At 43.4% G+C, this 23117-nt stretch overlaps 2 long non-coding RNA genes across 2 annotated transcripts; one reads left to right on the top strand and one right to left on the bottom strand.

Moving 5' to 3' along the window:
• Nucleotides 1-429: 429 nt before the first annotated feature.
• LOC144094194 (uncharacterized) lies at nt 430-5025 on the top strand. The gene is made up of 4 exons (XR_013306474.1): nt 430-598; nt 1006-1076; nt 4635-4741; nt 4871-5025. It is a non-coding gene; the product is annotated as an uncharacterized LOC144094194 (long non-coding RNA).
• A 6122-nt stretch (nt 5026-11147) lies between these two features.
• LOC144094189 (uncharacterized) lies at nt 11148-15091 on the bottom strand. Its single transcript, XR_013306473.1, has 3 exons — nt 15006-15091; nt 13835-13953; nt 11148-11419 (listed from the first exon to the last, which is right to left on the bottom strand). It is a non-coding gene; the product is annotated as an uncharacterized LOC144094189 (long non-coding RNA).
• Between the last annotated feature and the right edge of the window lie 8026 nt (nt 15092-23117).

Raw genomic sequence — 23117 nt, 5'->3', positions numbered from 1 at the left:
GCGTTCCGGCCACACACATACACACACACATACTAAAGACACACAACGCGCAGGACGCACGCAGCGAACACGGAAGAACAAAAACCCATTCCATAGCGCCTGTTCATTCAACTCCACACTGCGCTAACTGCGCACATGTTTCCGACTGCGGGCTCGGCTAGCGCTTCGACTTCGCCATGGCTAGGCATGGCCAAGCTGCGCTGCCGCTGGTGGTAATAACGTTCATGCAACGAAAAGAAAAAACAATATATCAAACGATTCAGGTTGTCAGCTAAAAAAGCTACCGTAAAATTAAATACATCTTATATGTTTTTGCCGTTGTGCGCCTTTGCGACATCAGCGACGTGAGCTTGAGCGTGAATACGCGAATGGCGCTATGAATTTCCCGTGTAGCTCCGTAAATTGCAGATGGCGTGGCTGCGCCGCTAACTTTTAGACATGCTTGCAGAGGTAGTCGGTGCGAACAGTTGGAAGTTCAATCGACTGGAATTGCTCAAGGAAAGTCAGCGGCACTGCATTTTTATTGTTTCTGTGCATTGCGAGTGACTTTGGCGGCAGCCACTTGGCAACGTCTCCGGTTTGGCGAAATTGTGAGAAGGTGAGCCTTTGGTTTTCAAATTTTGAAAGCGTTTTTTTGTTTGTATCGTAACCCTGCGTTTCGTCGCATGTTATGTTCACGATAACATCAGTACAACGTGCATGCGCTTTCTGTCTCTATTTAGAGTAATATTGGTCGATCAGCGTAAACTTTTGGATTCAATTAAGCACGAACTGTCCATGTTGGTACTGCGTGTCGAATGTGTTTTGAGATGATTCTGAGTGGGAGATGGTGTTCTCATAATTTGTGTACTACCAGATATAGTCTAGAGATTTGAAACCATTTGTCACACTGAAACAAAGTTGGAAAACTGTTTTGTGTTCATGCATCTGCTGTCCTTAAACTTGACTTTTCGGCAATCATTCGCATGGCTCCTTTGGATCTGGAAAATTGACTACTCTTGCTAGGGGTGCCTGGTAGCAGAGCTCCTGGGGACGCCCAGTGGGTCATTTGTTTGTCCAAGTGCCCAGTACCAAAGGTACCATTCCTGACATTTTTTTCCAGTCCGTTAACCTCATATTCCTTGCAAAGATTACAGTATGTAATCAGGTAGTAAAAAAATTGGTAACTTCTGCATATTTCAGAACAGTTCAGAGAAATGCACATGCAGCATCAGTATTCTCTCGGTAGAATTTCTGAGACCTGGATTCATTTCTTCTAGGACTGTGGCAAGCAGTAGGTCAACTGTACATAAATTTATTTTCCTCTGGTGCAAAGTAAAGAGTGCAAACGTCATAAGACAAGTCTCTAGTCTGTTTCATTCTCACTGCATTTGGCCAAAGCATAATATGAAATGCTGTATGTTTTATGCCCTAGTTTCCTTTACTTTGAGCAGTAGATATTGACAGTGAATAGCAAGGCAACTCCACTCGCTGACGGTTTTGCCTTCGGCAGCAATACAGGGAATACCTTACCCCATGTGTTATCTCGACAGACTCAAAACTGCGATGGACAGCTGCGTCCACAGCTGCTATCACCTCCCAAGTGCATGCGCTCGTAAGACACATAATAACTCTGGATTGCCATTAACATAGCCTTGCTCATTGCAGTTGCCGATAAACACCTCATAAGTGGTACTATTATGCACTCTTTTCTTTGGCACTATGTATGAGCTTCTGTTCTCGCACTTTCTAGAAATAATGCATGCAGTTTTGAAGTGCGAAAAGGGAATTTACGTGTAACTATATTGTCATGTCAGTATGTTACAGCCAAATTGTACATTGATGTCAGTGCTGGTGGTTTCTTTTCATTATTTTAGGAGAATGTTATAATTTTACCTATAGCAAATAATAGCCCTCACTAATTAGCTGATTTTGTCCTGTCCAGTATTTTGATATGCTAAGCCACCAAAGCATGATTCAGAATGTTGTCAGAACTAAAGGCACTGAGTTTCGTGTCAGTAAAAAATGTGCTTTATACCCCTCTCACATGCCATTCCTCGAAGGCCTTTCCAGCAAAGGCACCATTTTTCACCAAAGGAGCGAAAGCTTAAAGGAGCAGCGATGCAGCTACACGGTGCAGCCCAAAGGTGAAAGTCGTTCAGGCTTAGCACCCGCTGCTATACTCGAGGTGGCTGAAGTGAGTGTTCTAAAATTAAAGTGGTGTATTCTGTTCATTCGTTGAGCTTTGACAATTTTTTTATTCTGATTGCTTCCTTAAAAGTACTGCAACAGCTACTCTCATCAGCAGGAGCAGGTTTTGTACGTGTATTGCCTTGGCCACCATGGGCGCTCGGTGTTGCCGCAACACTTTCACTGTCTTGAAACTTGAACATAAAACATAAACACCCGTACAAAAGCCAAAGCCAGACACACCTTTCGTATTTGAAAAAAATGTTTTCAAACATTATTAGCTTATCTATTTTTTTTATTGCTTTTACTTTTTGACTTTGGACGGTACTGCGATCACAGCTTCTCGAATGCCGCGTCTTCGGGCTTCGAAGGTCTCGGTTGAGCGCCTTCGCCTCCAAGGCCCTTAGCGACAAAGGCGCAACATTTGTACCGGGTAGCTGCACTCCTTACGCCTTTGGATATGATTCTCAAAGGCCTTTGCGGTGCCCATGTGACAGGGGTATTAGTGTGGTATGGCTGCTTGAACACCTGTCCCTGGTATCTCACAAACTGAATAAGGAAGGGAAAAGCCTCAGGGTGCTTGCCGACGTTTCGACAAGAGGACTTGTCTTTGTCTGGCAAAGTGTTCATCATTGGTGGGGGTTTAAATAAGGTTTTCACTTCGAGGCGAAAGGCCTGTTGTGTGGGACGAGGGTGCGATATGGGAAGGGCGTTACGATGGGGAGCGTGAACCTTGACCAGGCATGATAGCTGCTAAAGAAGAATAACCGGTTGACCTGCAAAACTGTGAAAACAAAAAAGCCCAATTCAGTAGAAACGAATCTCGGGGTATGGAGTGTGGATAGTGGGCTTGAATGGCTTTATGTCCAGCCGCAACAGGTGGCTTGGTATGGCTGGCTGCCTTTTCCTGAAAAACTAGGATAAAGGAATTAGCAGCATGGCAGAATAAAATACCAGGGGGGGGGGGGGGGCAAAATAATTTGAAGGAAAAAGAGAAAATGAGGGCAGGTTCGGAGAAAAGGCAAAAAGAAGGGGGAGGGGGAGGAGTATGGCAGCCAAGGTTCCGAGAAGGGATGTCAGGAGGTGCAGGGCGTGAGGTTAAAATATAACGATAAATTAAAGAAAGCAGGAAAGGAGGGGGAAATTATGGGTTGGGAAACCTCTGACCATGAGCAAGGCCTTTTCAAATAATTATGCCAATTCCGGAATGTACAGAGCTGGCCACATTTAGTGCAAACATGTGAGAGCATGGCCGCACTCTTTAGAGGTCCACTGTGTGTGGCGCAGCCACTCATCGCTGCAAAATGGCGCAAGAGGAGATGCACCTGGATGTGGTGCTTCATGTCATGTTACACTTCGATGTGTGGCAATGTCAGACACAGTGGCCCAAAGAGCACAACCATGTGCTCGCGTGTTCGCACTAAGAGTGGACAACCTTGTACTTGATTCTAAGTTTCCTCTGTATATGTTGACCCCAGACGAAAACAAGTTGTCTTGTCGAAACGGCAAGCACCCTGAGATTTTTCCTTCCCTTGTTCACTTTTTGAGTGTCAAGAAACCATCTGCCTACTCTCTCTGTACCATGCACTCCACATCTTGTACGGTTATCTTTGTATGTATACACCAGTGATAAATCATGAAGGAAATCAAGGGATTTGTATTTGTATTCCTTAAAACTTACTTTAAAGCTATATCATGAGGGTATAGTTGAAAATGTGCTACGGGGGCTTGGTTGTGTGTCGTGACTGGTTTCTCTTTATCAGGGCTACTTGACAGCCACCATGAAACGCAGGCTTTTGAAAAGTCGTTCCTCAAATAAAAGAGCATTTCCACTGTTACAATGGAAATGTTATTTGCTAAAAACTTCAATCATTGCAGTTCAGGGATTGATATTTTTCAAATAACTAACCTGAAGTTCAAAACCTGCAGAAGGAACTATGTAACTTCTTTCCTGCCTTAAAAACCCAGTACTTATTTGCCAGTTTCAGCAAGCAGAGGTCTGTTTCATGGCACATACTTTCCACTACCTTGCATGAAAATTGTGCAGTACAGGCCCACCATAAAACTAGGGGCATAGTATACTGCTTATATGCAACTACTTTGGCGTTAGAGCATGCATAGCATGGTCTTAAAGTTATTCTTTTCATTTGCAACTGGTTCATAAAAGGCCTATTCTGGCAAAAGGCATTTAGCAAAATTATCTTCCTCTGAATGCTTCAAAGGATAACTTTAGTTCATTCAGGAAAATATATATTGACAATATCTCATAAAGGCATGATTGTCCATATTAGCTCTTGTTACCTCACAGTATTTAGTTTTGTGCCTCCAGCATCACTGACTTGCATCATATGTTAAATAGAGTAGTAAAAAGCTCGCTGTTAGTTTAAACCACAACTCATGATGGGGCTGTGCACTTTTTGTTGTGTTACATGAAATATACTTATGTATGAAACAATTTCTTTCAGCTGCACCTCACATGATTCAAATTCCACCAGAAGAAAGGCTGCAACACAACATTGCTCACTCTCTGTTGCTTTCCCAGCACATAACATGCCATAACATCACATAGCAGGTAAGATGTGAACAAAAACAGTGCATGTATATGTTCCACACATGCATTTTGTGTACTACCAACACTATGATATGATTAACTATGTCATGTAAGAGAGAGCACACAAATCATTTTTTGTATATATTGCAGCATGGTTATTTCAAGTTTTAAACTGGCCATTGAAACGACCCATTGTATTACCGCTGGTTACCTGGTGGCACTGGGGATCGAACTCCGCACCTCCTGCTTGCGAGGCAGATGCTCGTACCACTAGGCCACTCCTGCGGTCCCCCCACTGATGTTGCTTACACCAGGTGCTGTTAAAGCCCCAGTATGTATGTTAAATGCATTTTAGAAAACCATTCACTCCCAAAGTACCATTTCATCTTTATAGCAAAACCACAGTTCGCCTAGCTAGACAAACCGGCTGCATACAAGCCAGCAGAAGGGTTGCACGTACATGGTTCGTTAGGAAAACAAAAATCAAGCAGAGCCTGCCCTTCATGGTGCATTATACCCTGATTTTGAGCAATGATCAAGATAGGCAGATGGTCATTTTATTGAACACTTGCATGATACATTCGTAGAATTGAAAAGACAAGTACTATTGCAAAATCTTCAAACAATGTTTATTCTCAGAGAAAACATATCATGAAAAAAGTGTTGGATTAGTTATGGTGCACCTTGTATGGGGAAAGGGGCTCCCACTTTGTGAAAGGCTTAATTTTGGAATAACGACAGCGTTTAGACTAGTTGGGTTACCATGTTTAGATAGTGGATGTGCTCAAAAAGACACTGGAAGTAAGCGCACTGTGTGGAAATCTCTTTCTGTATCCTTGTCTTTTTGAGCGCTTTCACAATCTAAACTTAATTTTGCAAGAGAGCAAGGAAAACAAATATTTAAATTCTGATAATTAAGGATAAAAGATCATGTTTCATTGTGTTGCTTAAAGTGTACATTGTATCGCTATTGCTGTATTGCAGCACTTCTGTCGTGGCCTTGCATTGCAGCCTCTTGACTTTTGTTTATATAATAGGCAGTCCTTTTTTCATTTGATTGCAACACTTTAGGAGTTACTACAGAGTTGCGTGGTAGCGAACTCTCAGATTAACAGTTTGCATTATTACGCCAGCATAACTTGCTAAGTGTTTCACTGCAGTCTTGTTACTAGAACAGCCTCTTGAAAGTATTCAGCCTGGTGGTCATTGAGGGTTACTGTTCACATATCAAAATGCCAGATCAGCTGTATACTCTTTACAGCTACCAGAACTATGGTACATTTCATGACATGCTGGCTGAAGAGTGCTGGAGCACCAGACTGGGGATTTGGATGAAACAATTTTCTAATGTGTGCTCGGTATCACGCTGTTTTGTTCCAGTTGTGGAGAGGTTTTCTTTTCATATTTGTTCTGTCAAACATATAAATTTTGGGCAATATGTTGTTGCCCTTATCTTGTGTTCTCTTTGTTGTTGAAGTTTAGTATTTTTGGCACAAGCACTCCACTCTATTACTTTTCAGTATAATTTAAAATTTGTAGGGCACGTCATGAAGAATAAAACTTCTACTTGAATAATCTGCATGTGTTTATGTTCTCATTGTTGATATAAAAACTTAGTTGAGACAGCTTGTATTTTAGCTCTGGCTAGAATTTTTATGAGAGCCTCAGTAACATAATCACATGACCAACACAAACTCGGTATTATTGTTTGTGCAATGAAAAACAGTTTTAAAATAGTTATTAACAGCTGTCAGTGTAGGACTGGCCTAAAAAGTTTTGTGCTCTATGTAGCTCTTCTCTGAGGCAGGATTAATTCATCTGCACCTGCAGCCTGATACTGCCAAGATACCAATTCTTGGGTGAACTTATGATTTTTTTTCACTGAGCAAACTTGCATCATCTTGAAGCATGGAGCTTGAGCTGATTCTTAACAGCTCTAGTGTAGCGAATTTCATTATCCTCATTGCTTAGTTTACATTCACCTCAGGACAATGGCCTTTTCCAGTTTAATTATCTGTGTCTTGCACCAGCTACATGCCACACTATCAGAAATCACCTAATCTTATCTAGTGAGCTTATAATCAGCTATCTCCTGCTATATTTTCCTTAGGGTGAAATTCATTTTGTTGCGATACAATGCACAAGCTGTTTCCTGGCGTGGTGCTCAGCTTATCTGGAATGAAATGCTTAGGAAATGGGTCTCTGATTTCACCTTGAGTAGACGAAATTAACTTGTGCTAAGGCACTCTTTGGCCACAGATGCCCTTGTGCCATTAAAATCCATCAAATTCATTCTGTTGCCCTAAGATACCATTGGTGATTCATTCTCTGCATTGTATGTCCTGGCCAGATCCATTTTCTTCTTTTAATTTCTGCCAGAATATTAACAACTTCCTTGTTCATCCCTGTTATGGTTTCACTCGGTCAGTAGTTCTATTAATAATTATAATCACTTTATTGAAAACATATTTTGGGCTAAATGGCATCAAGTTTGCCACTCTGCACAATGATATATATGTTTGGTCTTGTATGTCTTTACTTGTGTGGTAATGTTTATTTTGTGCTCACTGTCTAAACAACCTTATTTGCCTATGATATCCTAAGCCCTTCTATACCTATTTTCCTTCCCCCTGGCTCTTTCTCTTTTCATTCATTCCTCCTCTTTCCTTTACACCGGCCATTGGTCACAAGGCTGCTGTGGGAACGACAGTCAGCACTGGGCCCTTTTTTGTTCATGGAACCTGCACTGCTACTATTAACACTAATAGTACGTTATCAGTATTTTTGTGATACTGCATTTATTGTTATTTATGAAGTAGTTGGCTAAGGCAATGGTAGCAGTGTTGGATATTGCAATATATTATGCATATATCTCACTTGCAATATATCAGTGTGTTCACTATTACACTACCCTCTATTTCTTTCAGTTCAGTTATTTGGCTATAGATATATTGTGCTGCTTTCCTAGTTTAGTCCACTCAAACTAAAACTTTGCTCTTTGTGTCACAGGTAGAATCTACAATGATTGCTGCTCTGTGTCTTGGAAGCAGGAGGCAGTGTTCAATGGAGCCATGAACTTTCCTTGGAATTCAAAATCGCCTTTGCCTTATTATGCGCTGAACCACGAGTGTGAAGAGGAAAATGTCATGCCTTGGATTTCTGCAGAGGTGAGCCATTGCGGTGAATCCACCAGCGCGAAAGACAGGGATGAGAAAGGAGACAAGACAGGTGCTGACTCGCGACTAAAGTTTATTGGCGTGAACAGGGAATATATAAAAAGCCAAGCAATACCATAAACCATGTAGTTACAGATAAGCATACAGGACAACATGAGTCAAAAATCGCCCTCAACATTTCCCTGGTCGAGGTAGTCCAACTCATTGTGTGTTAACACGATAGACAAAACACACATTCTTCACGGAGTCATAAGATGTGTCTAGCCTCGATAATCTCCCATTTAATCTCTCTGAATTTACTGCCAAAATGCGTGTTGCCAAAAGGAAAGGGTAGCAGACTTCACATCCCGTGCAGTGTACAGCAGAGTTACCCCAACCACCTAGCCAAGCCCCTACCCTCTTGTGTTCCTGTAGTCTTACATTCATACACCTTGTAGTTGCACCTACGTAAAGCAGACTACAAGATAATCATATTTGATACCACATTCATTTTACAAGGTACATATACATTTCACTCTACACGTGTACTTTTCTCGAGCCACATTCACAGAATTATTCTTAAAATTTTACATGCTTTAGACAACGTATTAGGGGCCGAGAAAGCCACTTTTACATCATACCTTCTAGCCACATTTTTCAAATTGTGCGACAATTTATGTACATACGGTAACACAACTGGTCTTTTGGCATCTCGCTGGCTGGCCCCAGCCTGATTGTGCCGGTCACTGCAAAACTGTCTCAGCTTCTTTAACAATTTATCATATGCTCTTGCAGTAACAAGGTTTGGAAATCCTGCGTTCGTTAACCTTAATATCTGCTCTTGGAAACAAGTCGTCAGGCTGTGAAAGCATAATTTCATCAATTCTGAGCCCGCGCTAGAAAGTGCAATGCTATCTTTCACTAGCTTGGAATGGTCGACATGTAGCCAGGTAGCAGCTTAACACTTGCCAGCACACATGAAGTGTGCTGAACATCAAGGTAAGGTCCAAAAACCACAGCTCTTTTTCTTGGGACATTTGCTCCAAGGTAAACCAGAGATAAAGGCCTTGCTCCTTAAACAACTTGAGAAGATGTACAGGTCCCGAACTATCACAACCTTTATAAAAGACCAGAAAATCATCGACATAGCAAAAGATTTTTCCCCCAGCCCATGCACATTCTGGACAATTATTCTATCCACCCTACTCAAGAAAATATTGCTTAGCACAAGGTCAACCTATGAACCACTACATATTCGAGACTTTAGAACACATACCGCACTGCGCTACTCTACAAGCATGCTCTTCAAATAAATGCTATTCAATAACATGCTCTTCAGATAAATTTCAGAAAAGGATTCATGCAAAATTATCTCTGGTTATTTGCAAAAGCATCTGTCTACTTCGCATCTTGAAGATCCATTTCTTGTACTCAATTCGCAGTGTGGTTGAGTATCTTAAGAATGACAATCCAGCGGATTGTCTTGTGATTAGTGTCGATGTAGAACTATTTTATTCTATCCCGTATGAAGATCTTGTGAAAAGCTTATGAATGTGTATATCGGAGCACAACGATGAGCTCGTGTTTAGGAACGGGTGTGTAACATAAGTCTTTTTTGGCACTTGCCTCCTTTTATTTGAAGTGAAGAGCATGTTTGTGGAGTATGGCAGTGCGGCATATGTTCAAAAGTCTGCTAAATGTATCGATTCGAAGGTTGCCCCTGTGCTAAGCAATATTCTCTTAAGCAGGGTGGAAGGAATTATTGCCAAGAAATTGCATGGGCTGGGGGAAATCTTTCGCTACGTCTATGATTTTCTGGTCTTTTACAAAGGTTGTGATAGTGTGGGACCTGTACATATTGTGAACTTGTTTAAGGAGCAAGGCCTCTGTCTTAAGTTTACCTTGGAGAAGATGTCCCAACAAAAAGAGCTGCGGTTTCTGAACCTTACCTTGATGTTCTGCACACGCTATGTGTGCTAGCGATATTCACCCAGGAGTGTTAAGCAGCTACTTGACTGTTGGTCGAACGATTCTAAGCTAGTGAAAGATAGCATTGCGTCATCAAGTCTAGGCTCGGTATTGGTGAAGCCATGCTTTTATAGCGTGACAACTGGTTTCCAAGAGAAGATTTTAAGGCTAATGAAAGCATGATTTCCCAACCATGCTATTGCAGAAGCGTGCGATAAATTGTTAAAGCTGAGCATATAAGATTGGGCAAGTTGGTCTGACATGCTAAAGATAAGAATGGCGCAGCATCAAGTAACGAGGACAACAGGAGAGCACACCCACGCATAAGTGCCATCCTTGGAGCGGATGCAGAATCTAAGAGCGTGTACTTGACATTCAGCGTTGGCAGCCAAGGATCGGGCTCGTTCAATCTTTAACGTTCAAATCCGTGTTTCCTCGTTTTCTTGACTGTCAACGCTGAATGTCAAGCACGCGCTCTTGAATTTTGTATCTGCTCCAGGGTTGGCACTTGTGCGTGGGTGTGCTGTCCTGCTTTCCTCGTTACTTGATGCTGTGCCATTCTTCCCTTTAGCATGTTAAAAGCTGAAACCCCTTCGCACGGACTGGCATGATCAGGCTGGGGCCAGCCAGTGAGATTCCAAAAGACTGACTGTGTTACTGTACATACATAGATTGTTGCAAAATATGAAAACTGTGGCCAGAAGGTATGACGTAAAAATGGTGTGTTCGGCCCCTAATAAGTTGTCTACAATCTGTAAAATTGTTAATAATTTTGTGAATTTCGTTAGGGAAAAGCACATGTGTCGAGTGAAACGTGGCAACATATATGTGCCTTGCAACCATTGCATGCATTGCATACCATTATCATGTGGTTGGGTTTATGTTGGTGAAACTGGAATGTGTATCAATGTAAGACTACAGGAGCATGAGAGGTATTTGGATATTGGTAGGGGTTGTAACTTATCTGCATATTACAAGGGATGTGAAGGCTGCTAGCCATTCCTTTCGGCAACACGCATTTTGGCACTACGTTCACAGCAGATTAACCAGAAAATTATCGAGGCTAGACACATCTTATGACTCGGCGACGAATGTGTGAGTGTGCTGCCCATAGCGTTAACATGCAGCGGGTTGGACTGTCTAGATGAGAGGAATGTTAAGGGCAATCTTTTACATATGTTGTGATGTAGCTTATGTGTAATTGTGTAGTTTGTGGCATGTGGCTTTTCTGTATACTCTCTGTTCACTTCAATAAACTTCAGTTGTGAGTCAGTGCCTGTTTTGTTTCTTTTCTCGTCCCTGTCTCGTGCTGATAGATTCAAATACTTGTAGAGTATATTCACTGAATTGTGTACTTGCAGAGGCTTGTGAAAAAACGAGAGGAATTTTCTTTCCTCTATGCGGAATGGAAGGTTGAAATTTTTTTACTTAAATGTTTGCAGCATTAAATTCTATTCGGAAAGGTAAAACCCACTTTATTGTACATTTTGTGTGCAATGGTGCCGGTGGCTGCATGCAACTGAAAACATTCGTCCAGGTTATCTAGCTAGCGTCCTTCTTCCTTGTGCCACATTTTCTGAAATAGTATTTTGTCAGATTTATTTCAATCAGAACTTCTAAGAACATATTGGCGATCACATAATGGTGATCACATAATTTGGTGATCACATATGACATAATTCAAAGCGTCATCATTGGTATTTTTTAGTCTGGGGCAGTACAATGAGAAGTACATAGTATATAGTAAAATTAAATATGACCAGTCTAACATAAACAAAACTACTTTTTTTTAAAGGAAAATTTTGCTACCGAAGTGCTGGAGTGACATGGCATTATGAAGACGTGGACAGTGTGCTGTATTCATGATGGCACGAGAACTTGCGTACAGTGCTTCAGGTAACTGGAGAGTACCTTGGTGCTGTGCTTCTGCTAATGTAGCCAAATTATGTTTTTAATCTAAGAGTGTATCTGAAAACTTAAGCAAAAATTGAGTAGTATTTAGATATTCTTGCACCAGATACCACTGTGAGAATTAGTTATTAATGATGTGTCTCACATGTACCCTTGTCTGCTGAATATAGTAAGCATGGCTTTCGAGCTGAGTGCCTCCGACGTATGAAAAAAATGGCCACTGGGCTGCTCCACGACGCGTGGAGCAGCCCAGTGTAGCACATTCAGGCTTCATGGAGTGGAGAATGAAGGCAGTAAATAATTTAAGAGTAGAAAACACAGCACAAACCACAGGACCAGGAAACTGACAGAACACACCGACCCTGATGACACTCTTTTCATGAAGGATGTTATAAAGTTGCCTGTCATGTAGTGCAAGATGGAGGTCGCACAGGACAGGTGTTAAATATGAGTTGATGCAGACACCTGTCATTACGTAGTACTGTAGAACTCGAGCAAGAAGCAAAGGTAACAGCTGAGCATGGCCACTCTTGTGCTTTCCTCCGCAAGCAATCTGGAATTGCACTTAGAAATCTTTTATGCTTTCTCTTGACATATACATCATTGCTGCATGTGGCGAGGAAAAGTACTTGTGGCTTTATCTGCTGGCAAAATAATTGATGATTTTAAGTTGTATAAATTTTGTACTTGTGGCTTTGTGTACTTGTGGCTGTGTGTACGTATTCAATTGTATGCATCCACCCTGTAACGGCCTTACGGCTGACAGTATCAATAAATAAATAAAATAAAATACCCTTGATGTCAAGTGACAGTGAACTCACAGGGCTGGTAACAGCTCACTGAGGTGTTGTGATATATCTACAGGGCACCTCATGAGAACAAAGAGCCCTTGAAGGAATTCTCTCAAAGTTTGTTGCCACATGGACCTCTTCGTAATCAATGACTCTAAAAGGCAAGCCTTCCTTTAGTGTCACAAAAAAAGGCCTAGGACATGGGTCTTTTTGCTTCTCCATTAGTGCCAAAATGTTTGCTAGCGAGATCTTTCGCAGATATATAATTATTTCACAAAATGTCAAGAAGGAGACTGAAGCTGCACCAAGCAGTACCAGTAAAAAACTTATCACAGCTGTTCAAAAAGCAGAAAGACTCATGCCTTCATCCTTCTTTTGCATCAGACACATGAGGACACTTCGTCTTTCTGGGTCATCATTTTGAAAAGGTTGATATGGCAATGGCCTTTGGTTAAATTTCTGCCAAGAGCCCTTTTTTGAAACTTGAGCATCCGTTCCTTGTGAGGCACACTGCAGAGATATTGGAATGCCTTAGTGAGCTGCTTCCGGTACGTGTGACTGCATTTTCACTGACATCAGATATTAGTACATTTTCTTGCACATGCTGAGATAATGGAAGCTATGAGTGAAAACATGCGGTTTTGGGGAAGTGTGCTTCCTGGGGCCGTATTCCAAGTTTGTGTCATAATAAAAAGCGTCATAATCTGCCGCAACGGGCATGCCCGGGAACTGGATATAAACTGAGTGCGGGACTTTCGCTCCGTCTTGTCTTGCCTATAACAAATTGGATGGACGATAAATTCGGCAAGCGTCTCCCACCTTTTTCAGATGTTACAAATGTTCCTTGCTCGCTAAGTTGTGCATTTAGTACTATGTACAGAAAGGCACCTGCATTGAATTGCATCTGGCCCCCATCCTGAGCTACTTTCTATTTGCACAAAATGATAAGCAACTGTAAAGACTTTCATGCGCACAGTGCCGCCCGGGAAAGCGCATTTTGTCTGCTTCTTTCTGGACCTGTGGTTTTTACTGTTTACTGTTATGAGAAATGAATTTTGGGCAATAAATTATAACGGGTTGGTTCTCGGTGAATGGCTTTTGAAAGCTTCTACGAAAGCCGATTGTTCAATAACGGATGGTTGAAATGTATTTGTGAAATTTATATTTGGCGTTGTGTGACCACTAAATGAGGATTTTTTTTATGCTTTTCAGATGGATCCGACAGCAATGTGCAGATGTACAATGTGTGTAGTTTGCCATGAAAATAAAACGTATGTACTTGTACTCACCCAAACACTTACCACTCTTTCATTCCAAGCTGCATTCTTTGTACGTATGCACTACATAATATGCGTAAAGGAAAGCCTTGTACATAATACTTATTTCTTCGGCACCTGGACGGCTATATCTGCAGTGAACATTGCGGGCAGAAGCTATAAGAAGACGCATGTTCATGAACTACAGAAAGTACATAATTACAATACAGATAATTTCCGCTCTAGATGAAATGACTTCCGAGTGAACGGAGGACGTATGCATACACATTGCGGGAACTTCAATAAGAACAAAACATAAGCATTCGTTGTGAAAAAACGATTTCGGTCTCGTGCATAGCATGGCGTAACTTTCCGTTACCAAGAATGTGACAGTCGTCATACGGAGTCTCTGTTTCTGAAATTTAGTCCGTACCTCATGTTGCGGAAAACCCTCCGGCAACGCATTACCAGCAGGTTTCTGTACTGCGGAGCATTTTTTTTTACAGTGTATGTGAGACGCGCGCCTAGGTGAGGGAGTTCCTTGCTTTTGTGTTCCCTGCACGACATAGCGCTTACGGCTGCATAAACTCTCGGCATTTATGCACGTGCAGTGACGTCACGAAGCCGCTAAATGGGCTTGTTCCTTGCACTTTGTGCCCTCTTCGGTTATATTTCTTTTTTCGCTTCCTCCTTTATCGCTTCCCTTACGGCGCGGTTCGGGTGTGCACCGAGATATGCGAGACAGTTACTGCGGCATTTCCTTCCCTCAAGACCAATTCTAAAAACCAATTTTTCGATCATCCACCTCTGGATGACCGCGGGTTTCCAGAGTGCGGTGATAGGTGCTCTATTTTCTCGGGACACTCCGCGCACTTCCAATGGATGCCCAGAACGCGTTCGGTTTTCTCTGGCTGGGCAGCCTGGCAGCGCTCGGGTAACTAACAGACGACCCAGAGGTGGTATGGTAGCGGGAAGCGCGCGCTGCCATTTTAATGTGGACTAGAAACGCGGTTCTTCATGCATAATTTGTTGAATCACTAGCTAGATGCAGGCGCTTGTTTCGAATAGACCACGGTGCATATCGTCTGTGTCGCCTACAATAACGCGTTTTCCGGTAGTTATCGTTGGTTATTTGTAAGTTTTGCATACGTGTCGACAGTTCGACCTTCTCACGACCTGGCAAGCACAAATGCTCGCTACATACCTGATTCATTAATTTCGTTCGCCCGGCTGAGCTGATATTGCGATGGCGTTCGAGGCCTTTCACGAAAGCGGCCGCAGATTCCAGCTCCGAGTACGCTGTCAGAGGCGAGCATACATGCATATGTTGAACGCGCTTGGCAAGGAGTGATTGAGTGAGCGCGTTACGAGACCCAGGTCTTCATTGCTTTCTGCGCAGTGGAAAGACGGGTGTTCTTTGAGAAATGCTTGATTGATTGAAACCTGTCCTTTATTAAAAGCCCTCACGAACACACTGCTCGAGACATCTGTGCTGGCACATATGTGGCCACACAGCTGTTGCGCACGGCTCTTGAGGCGAAAGCCGAGCCGGTCGACACCGACTGCCATACAGCTTGATGCTCGGGGCTTCTGCCACAAATGCTTCAAATATCTGAGAAGTACCTTACGCACGCATCAGCTCGCGTTCGAATAAGTAAGGACAAATTCCCCAGCGCGGATTAACACGTACGCCCACGCGGTACGTTCATAGCGCAAAAAAAAGACAGGGACGCAGAAAGACACCACAGAGCGCTACACATAGCGCTCTGTGGTGTCGTTTTTCTGTGCCCCTGTCTTTTTTTGCGCTATGAATTCTACCCTTGAAATTAACCAACAAGCCCAAGTATCTCTACCCTTCTGTACATTAAAGATCCCCAGATGGTCGAAATTATTCCGGAGCCCTCCACAACGGCACCTCTTCCTTCCTTTTTCTTTCAATCCCTCCTTTATCTCTTCCCTTATGGCGCGGTTCACGCGTCAGCTGATACGTGAGACAGATACTGCGCCATTTCCTTTAAATGGTAATAATTGCTTTTGGGGGAAAGGAAATGGCGCAATATCTGCCACATATATCGTTGCACACCTGAACCGCGCCGTAAGGGAAGGGATTAAGGAGAGAGTGAAAGAAGAAAGAAACGGGTGCCGTATGGGAGGGATCCGGAGTAATTTCGACCACCTGGGGATCTTTAACGTGCACTGACATCGCACAGCACACATGCGCCCGCCTTTAGCGCTTTGCGTCCATGAAAACGCAGCCGCCGCGGTCGGGTTCGAAGCGGCTGCGTTTTTATGGAGGCAAAACGCTAAATGCGCCCGTGTGCTGTGCAATGTTAGTGCAGGTTAAAGATCCCCAGGTGGTCGAAGTTATTCCGGAACCCTTCACTGAGGCACCTCCTCCTTCCTTCTTTCACACCCTCCTTTATTTCCATTTCCTATCCCCAAAACCAATTTTCATTAATAAAAATACCCGCCGCGGTGGCTCAGTGGTTAGGGCGCTCGACTACTGATCCGGAGTTCCCGGGTTCGAACCCGACCGCGGCGGCTGCGTTTTTATGGAGGAAAAACGCTAAGGCGCCCGTGTGCTGTGCGATGTCAGTGCACGTTAAAGATCCCCAGGTGGTCGAAATTATTCCGGAGCCCTCCACTACGGCACCTATTCTTCCTTTCTTCTTTCACTCCCTCCTTTATCCCTTCCCTTACGGCGCGGTTCAGGTGTCCAACGATATATGAGACAGATACTGCGCCATTTCCTTTCCCCAAAAAACCAATTATTATTATTAAGTAACCAACTTGCCCAAAAGCTCGTTTTACTAAAGCCACCAGATGTCGACCCGAAGCTGATGGTGCAGCTCTTCTTCACTGCTAAGAGATTCTCCGTTTGCGATAACGCTTTGCTGAAGTAAAAAACATACTTTTCCCAGGGACTGCAAACACTTCAGTCCTAAGAATATTTAATTTATTGAATCATTAATATGAGGTAACCCAGTGCATAATCAACGAATAAAAAGGCAACTTTGAAACATAAGGCTAATTTACAAGTAAAGATTCCAGTATGGCAATGCATTTCAAAAAAATGGGCAATAAAAAAATATACATGTGTCAAATACTCAAAATATTTCTAACACCTAGCCAGTCATAGCTGGGTGAAGTGTAGCGCCGCCACCTCTCAAAGATACTCTATGGACACCATTCGTTGGGGGCGCCCGAAGCGCATTCCAAATAGGGAGCCTACATGTCGCGCCCCCTCCCGGCTTAGGGTGGTGACTTCCTTTGACACAGCACATGCCGCCTCCCGCTAAGACCCATGTTGCCAGCGCGTGTGTTGTCATGGTTACGGGAAGACGCTGCGCCATCTTGTTCCCCGCCGTGCATAGGCGCGCATTAGCTGCTGCAGCAGTTGCGTCTTCATCGCCGTTCATCGTTGAGTGGGACAGTCATATGTTGTCGGTTGTTGCACTAAGTGCGCCAGGAAGCTTACGCAGCAGCAATGCCCGGGTGTTGCGTTCCGCAGTGCTCGAACCACTGCAGGAAGGGCACACGGATGTTTCGTTTCCCGGCTGACTCCAACCGAAGAAAACGTTGGCTGGCACAAGTAAAGCGAGACTGCTGGGAACCCACTGCTGCTTCTCGCATATGTTCTGTGAGTACCGTACCTTTTTCTCTTTTGTTACCTGCTCGCTTGTTATGTTTGGTGTACTGTGCTTCACGTTTACGATAATTAAACCACGGCCGCCTCGAACGGCGTGCGCGGCGTGGGTTTGATAACAGGCTACGCATTGCGGGCGTGGGTGCAATCTTCTCGTTAGTTTTTAGATGCGCTGGCGGCGTGTCTCGAGCACCAAGGGCGAGAAGCAACGGTTCGCATTCGCCCTCGCTGACTGTAATTCTCACGCGAGTGCACTCACGATATATTGGCGCCCGCTTCCTTGTTTGCGCTGTAATACATGCGCCAAGACTCATGTCAGAGAACATGACTGAGGTAGTGAAAATAAATTTCTACATCTCTCTGACATTGTACGCGTTCGCTGTTTCGTGAGCGCTGTGGTCGGAGGAACTTATTTTCAGTCAGGTCTGGTTATCTAGGCACCGTTCTGCTGTACGACGCTATTCGGTAGAAAAAGATTGGAAACCCAAGATCAGACTAAAAGAACACATTTTGTATATGCCCGGTTACTGGCATGCATATGAAGCCTTTAGGAAGCCCTTATCCAGTTTTTTTAGCTTGGCACTATAGCCTGGTAAAAGACTGCATGTGAAAACATTACAGCAGGTAGAAACAGCTCTGTAGTTGTAACGCTAGTCATGTTCCGGTTTGCAGCATTTGTCACAGTTATGTGCAGGTATGAATATACTTCTTGATGCTTATGAAGTACTTGCTGCCATTCATTTCAGGCACATTTTGAAGAAACAAGTTTCGAGCAAAACAGACAGGATGGCTTAAAGAAGCTAAGGCCAGATGCGGTTCCCACACTTTTTACTTATCGAGGTAAGCTTCTAATTTTGATCCATCTCTTAAATACAACTCTGCCTCATTCATATGAAATGTTTGCAAAGAAATTTGTCTACACGTATACGGTAGTGCTGTGGTTGCTTTGTGCAAGCTCAAAAATGTGCGCTCATCTGCTTTTAGAAGGCTGCAAAGAAAGGTTCATCACCATCAGCATTTCAAGGTCCATAGCAGGACGAAGCCTATCCTACTGACTTCCCTTTAACCGGTTCCTGTGCCATCTGTGGCCACATTATCCACACAAACTTCTTGGTCTATTGATATGGCTTTTATATCCAAGCATTCCTACAGCGCATGTTTGCATCAGCATCTAGATCCCTAGCTAGAAATTTGTTGGGATCCATGCAATTCATTTCTTGTAAAACTAAATCGCGGGCATAAAAAAATATGTATATTGCACGTTATTGTAGGATCATGCATTCGAACAGCACCTTCAAACATAAAATCACCTTAAGCCGTGTTTTAACGGCTTCTGCATTACCTCTGGCTCATTTTTCACTGTAGATTGAAAAAAAAATGAATGAATGACAATTGAAATCTTCCGTGTAAGCCATAAAGGTATAAAGTATGGCACTAAACAAAACTTTTGCCACCTAACTCTCTGCCTACCCCTACTATATTTGCTTTTCTTGAACACCCACTGCTTCCCTAAGGGACTACTGTTTATCTTCTCTACACATTGAATGCACTCATATATATGATACTAAGATCCAAAACGTAACACACAGATATAGCCTTGTATTCAAAGAGCACAAGGCCACCTATAGTGTGTTTATACTTTGTATAGCATCGTTTTTTCTTTATAATTCACCCGACGCCTGCGAGAAAGGGGGCGTCTAGAATCAAACAAATATCCTAAAGCAGACTGCATACTGTGCTGTCTCATTTGTTCTATGTCACCTGGCACAGAAGCTAAAATGGCAAAATTCAGGACGATTAGTAATTCTAGTTGCATCAATGGTACCTCAGCTGCTAACACAACCTGCTGTTGAGCACAATTTTGCACGACTGAATCATTGCCAGTTGGAGCATGCTTTCCGACGCTGTTAAATATGCACTGGCGGTAAGAAATCTAAAGCCCCCCATTACAGCTTTGGGATCTTAAAACCCAACTGATATTACTACTCCTGAAGTTTATTTGGAAGTTTTATGCAGGTACTAGGTTGCTCTTCTGTAAATGCAGAATTTCTGCTGTTCTTGAGTGTAGTGCTACCCTATTGACTGAATTTTTTATTTCAGCCATCCCGAAACACCGGAAGCCTCCGAAGAAGCGGTCTTGCTTTCGTCCGGCCACGCCAACGCAAAGCCCAGTACTTGACCCCACCGGAAATGAACCATGTGGTAGTGCTGCTCTAGAGCCTGTCTTCGCATCAACAGCCGAACAAACACAAGACTCGGCTGTGAGTGACAGCATGAGTTCCCAGGACACTGTCAGTCCACTACAATGTGCTCAGGTACCAGGGTATGATCTACCTTTAACAACCACCTTGCTGCCGCCCAAAGCTGTCGACACTGTTATCTATGCAGACAGCGTTGCCCATTCCTTTCTGAGAACAGATAAAGCCAGTGGGGAAGATTCCACTGATGCAAGTCGACTTCCTCTGCCCGCAGCTTCACCCATGGAGGCCGAATCCTTAAGCGCTGAAAGGTCACAGCATAGTAATGAGCGATCAAGTAAAGAAATACCTCAAGCTGCATTCACACTTGGTTCAAGTACGGCTTCAACTGACTTGTCTCTTCAAAGACAGAATGCTGAGCTGAGAAAGAGAAATAAGGACTTGGCCCAAAAGTACAGAAACCTACAGAGGCTTCACGAGCAAACAAAGAGAAAACTGCGCAGTCTTGTAAAGAAGTCACAGTCGCCACAACAAAAAATGATAACCTTGGAACAATTACCGTTCCTCAAACACGACCAGAGAAGGGCTTTGACGGTGAAAACTACGAAGGGCCTTAAGTGGTCTGAGAAGACTATTCGAGAGGCCCTTCAAATAAAGCACGCATGTGGAACAGCAGGCTATGAATTATTAAGATCATTATCATATCCACTGCCATGCAATAGGACATTAATACGAAGGCTTCAAAATATTAAATTTTTGCCTGGAGTTCTTCATGAAGTTTTTAATGTCCTGAAATCCAAAGTAGCCACAATGCAAGACATAGAAAAAGACTGTGTGCTCTTCATGGATGAGATGGAAATCTCCCAAGGATTTGACCACGATCGCTCGCTTGATTGCTTTTTTGGGAGCACTACATTGCCGGAGTCCGCTACAGATGTTGCCAACCATGCTCTTGTGTTCATGGTTGGTGGCGTGAACACGAGATGGAAACAGGTTATCGCCTATCACTTCACTGGAAGGTCGATAGATGGCTCTATTTTGAAGGACATTGTGTTCCACTTGATTGAGCTTTGTTTTCAAATCTCGCTTAGAGTGCTTGTTGTCACAAATGACATGGGAGCTGCCAACCGTGCAGTTTGGCGCCTGCTTGGCTTGTCCAACCACAGAAACTCACAGACTGTCTGCTGTATTCCGCACCCGCACCTCCGTGGCAGGCAACTATTCTTTATGGCTGACCCCGCCCACGTCTTGAAGAACATCCGTGCCCAACTACTCCGAGTGGGAGAATTCACTCTGGGTGAAGAAACTGTTAAGGAACAAAGTCTTCCTTCTGGCACTGTCAAGGTGGAGCATGTTGAAGCAGTGTTGAAGTATGACTGTCAAAGTGAGCTGAAGATTGCAAATAGGCTGTCAGAAATCCACATCAGCAGTGGACATTTCACTACCATGAAAGTGAACATTGCTGTGCAATTGTTCCGTGAGGCTCCTGCTGCTATCCGATATTTAATCCAACAAAAAATTTTGCCCCCCGAAGCAGAGGCTACAGCGTGGTTTTTTAACCTCGTGAGCAGGTGGTACACCCTTATGTCGGCCAGACATCCGGTTGTTGCTCTGAGCGATATAGATCCTTCAAAGCATAAAGAGGCCACTGCGCTTTTGGAACTGACGTGCAGCACTTTCCGTCAAATGAAAATGGGAGCAACGGCACATTGGAAGCCTTCACAAGCTGGCCTTCTGGCATCGACCACTGTTGCTCTCAGCCTGTCGCAAGACCTCTTGGACAACCAAAGCTACAAGTATGTGCTTCTTGGCCGGCTCGTACAAGATTGTCTCGAAAACATATTCTCTGTGTTGAGACTCAAGAAGCCGGTCCCTAGTGCATACGACGTTAAGTGTGCACTGAAGCTGATTTGTGTTGGACAGTTCATGCACACACCTACAAATTCTAGCTACGAGGTTGATGACAGCTTGCATCTAGCTGACCTCCTTGACCCAACTATCCAGAGACATGAAGGACAAAACCAAGAGCCTGAAGAGCTAGAAAACTGTTTGTGTGTGCTCTCACAGAAGCAGAATGTGACATTCTTGCTTATCTAGGAGGATTCCTGGTCAAGTCTGTCATGAAGTCCATTGGTAACTATAGTGACTGCAAAAATGCCCTTGTTGGAGATGCTACAAATCAGTATAGCAATCTTATTAAGCTTAAAGAGTACGTGAAAAATTCTGAGAACCTCATTTATCCAACGCAAGCAGTGATTAATGTCCTTATAGAATGTGAGGAGCAGTTTAAGACTTTTGCAGATATGAAGGAAATCATGGTGCTCAAAACCCCATTTGCTAGCATTCTGAATGCCCTGTGCAAGGCTGTCAAGTTGAACTTAGGTTGCTGTGAAACACATCATGCTCAGGCAGGGAAGGTCCTCCTGACAAAATATGTGAGGACAAGACTGAGGATCCATCTATGACAGCAGCATGCACAGAGGGTGGATGGAATGTCTAGCAAAACATGTGCTGCAACAAACCTGGTCTGAACTCTGAGAAGGATGGTAACATCATATGCTTAGATGCTTGCAGTCAGCTAGTTAATGATTTGGCCTTGCTTTCGTTGTTTTTCTATAGTTTGACACAACTCAAGAAAATAGGGGAGATGTCCTTAAAGAATTCTATCCAGCCAATGGCGCCAACCGATTTTCATGACACCATGTTTAATGCTGGGAAGTTGCATCGCTGGGAGTGGCAGATGAACGGCAGTTAACTGTGGCTTAATCGGATTGACCGCGTTGTCATGAAAATCGGTCACTGCTATTGGCTGGAGGGAAACGGTCGGGGGGCATCTGCCACTACTTCCTTGGGTTGTACCCGAATATAGCACTCTGACACTTTCGCTGTGTATGTCGTGTGTACTTTGCTCGCCTGTAAATTGTTCACGTCTTTCAGCATATTTTTATGTCACCTCTCTGTAGCAAGCTGTTGCTTGCAGATTGTGTGCACTAACCAATGAAGCTGCTTTGCTTCAGTCAGCATTTGGAAATAGCAAACTGATTTACAGTGCGTGCCACTAGTGTGTTCATCAAAGGTGAAGTTTTTAGGAGCAAGTGTTGGAACTAGATGCAAATGTGTAAACCACTGTTTCAAGTCTTTTGTGAAGTGCGTAACAGTCTTATTTTTGTGGCTGGAGCATCACTACCATGCCTTGCATTATTTAGGGGCTGTAAAACATACGCTCCCACAGAGTTGCCGTGGTGTTTCTCATTATCATTTGAGTTGTTTGCATTACTAGTCCTGCTAATTTAGCCCATTTATTGTGTCCTCTGTACTGCACTCATGCAATTTGTTCATGGCTATCAGTATATTTTGTTTTATGTAGAAGTGTTCATTGAGCAACGAAGCTGCTTTACTTCGGTCAATGTTTAAAAATAATAAGCCTGTTTGCAATTACACCATCAGTGTGCGCACCAGATATGTTTTACAG

This window comes from Amblyomma americanum, chromosome 1, assembly GCF_052857255.1.
Source record: "Amblyomma americanum isolate KBUSLIRL-KWMA chromosome 1, ASM5285725v1, whole genome shotgun sequence".
Classification (NCBI taxonomy): Eukaryota; Metazoa; Arthropoda; class Arachnida; order Ixodida; family Ixodidae; genus Amblyomma; species Amblyomma americanum.
This window is presented reverse-complemented; position numbering and strand designations above follow the sequence as displayed.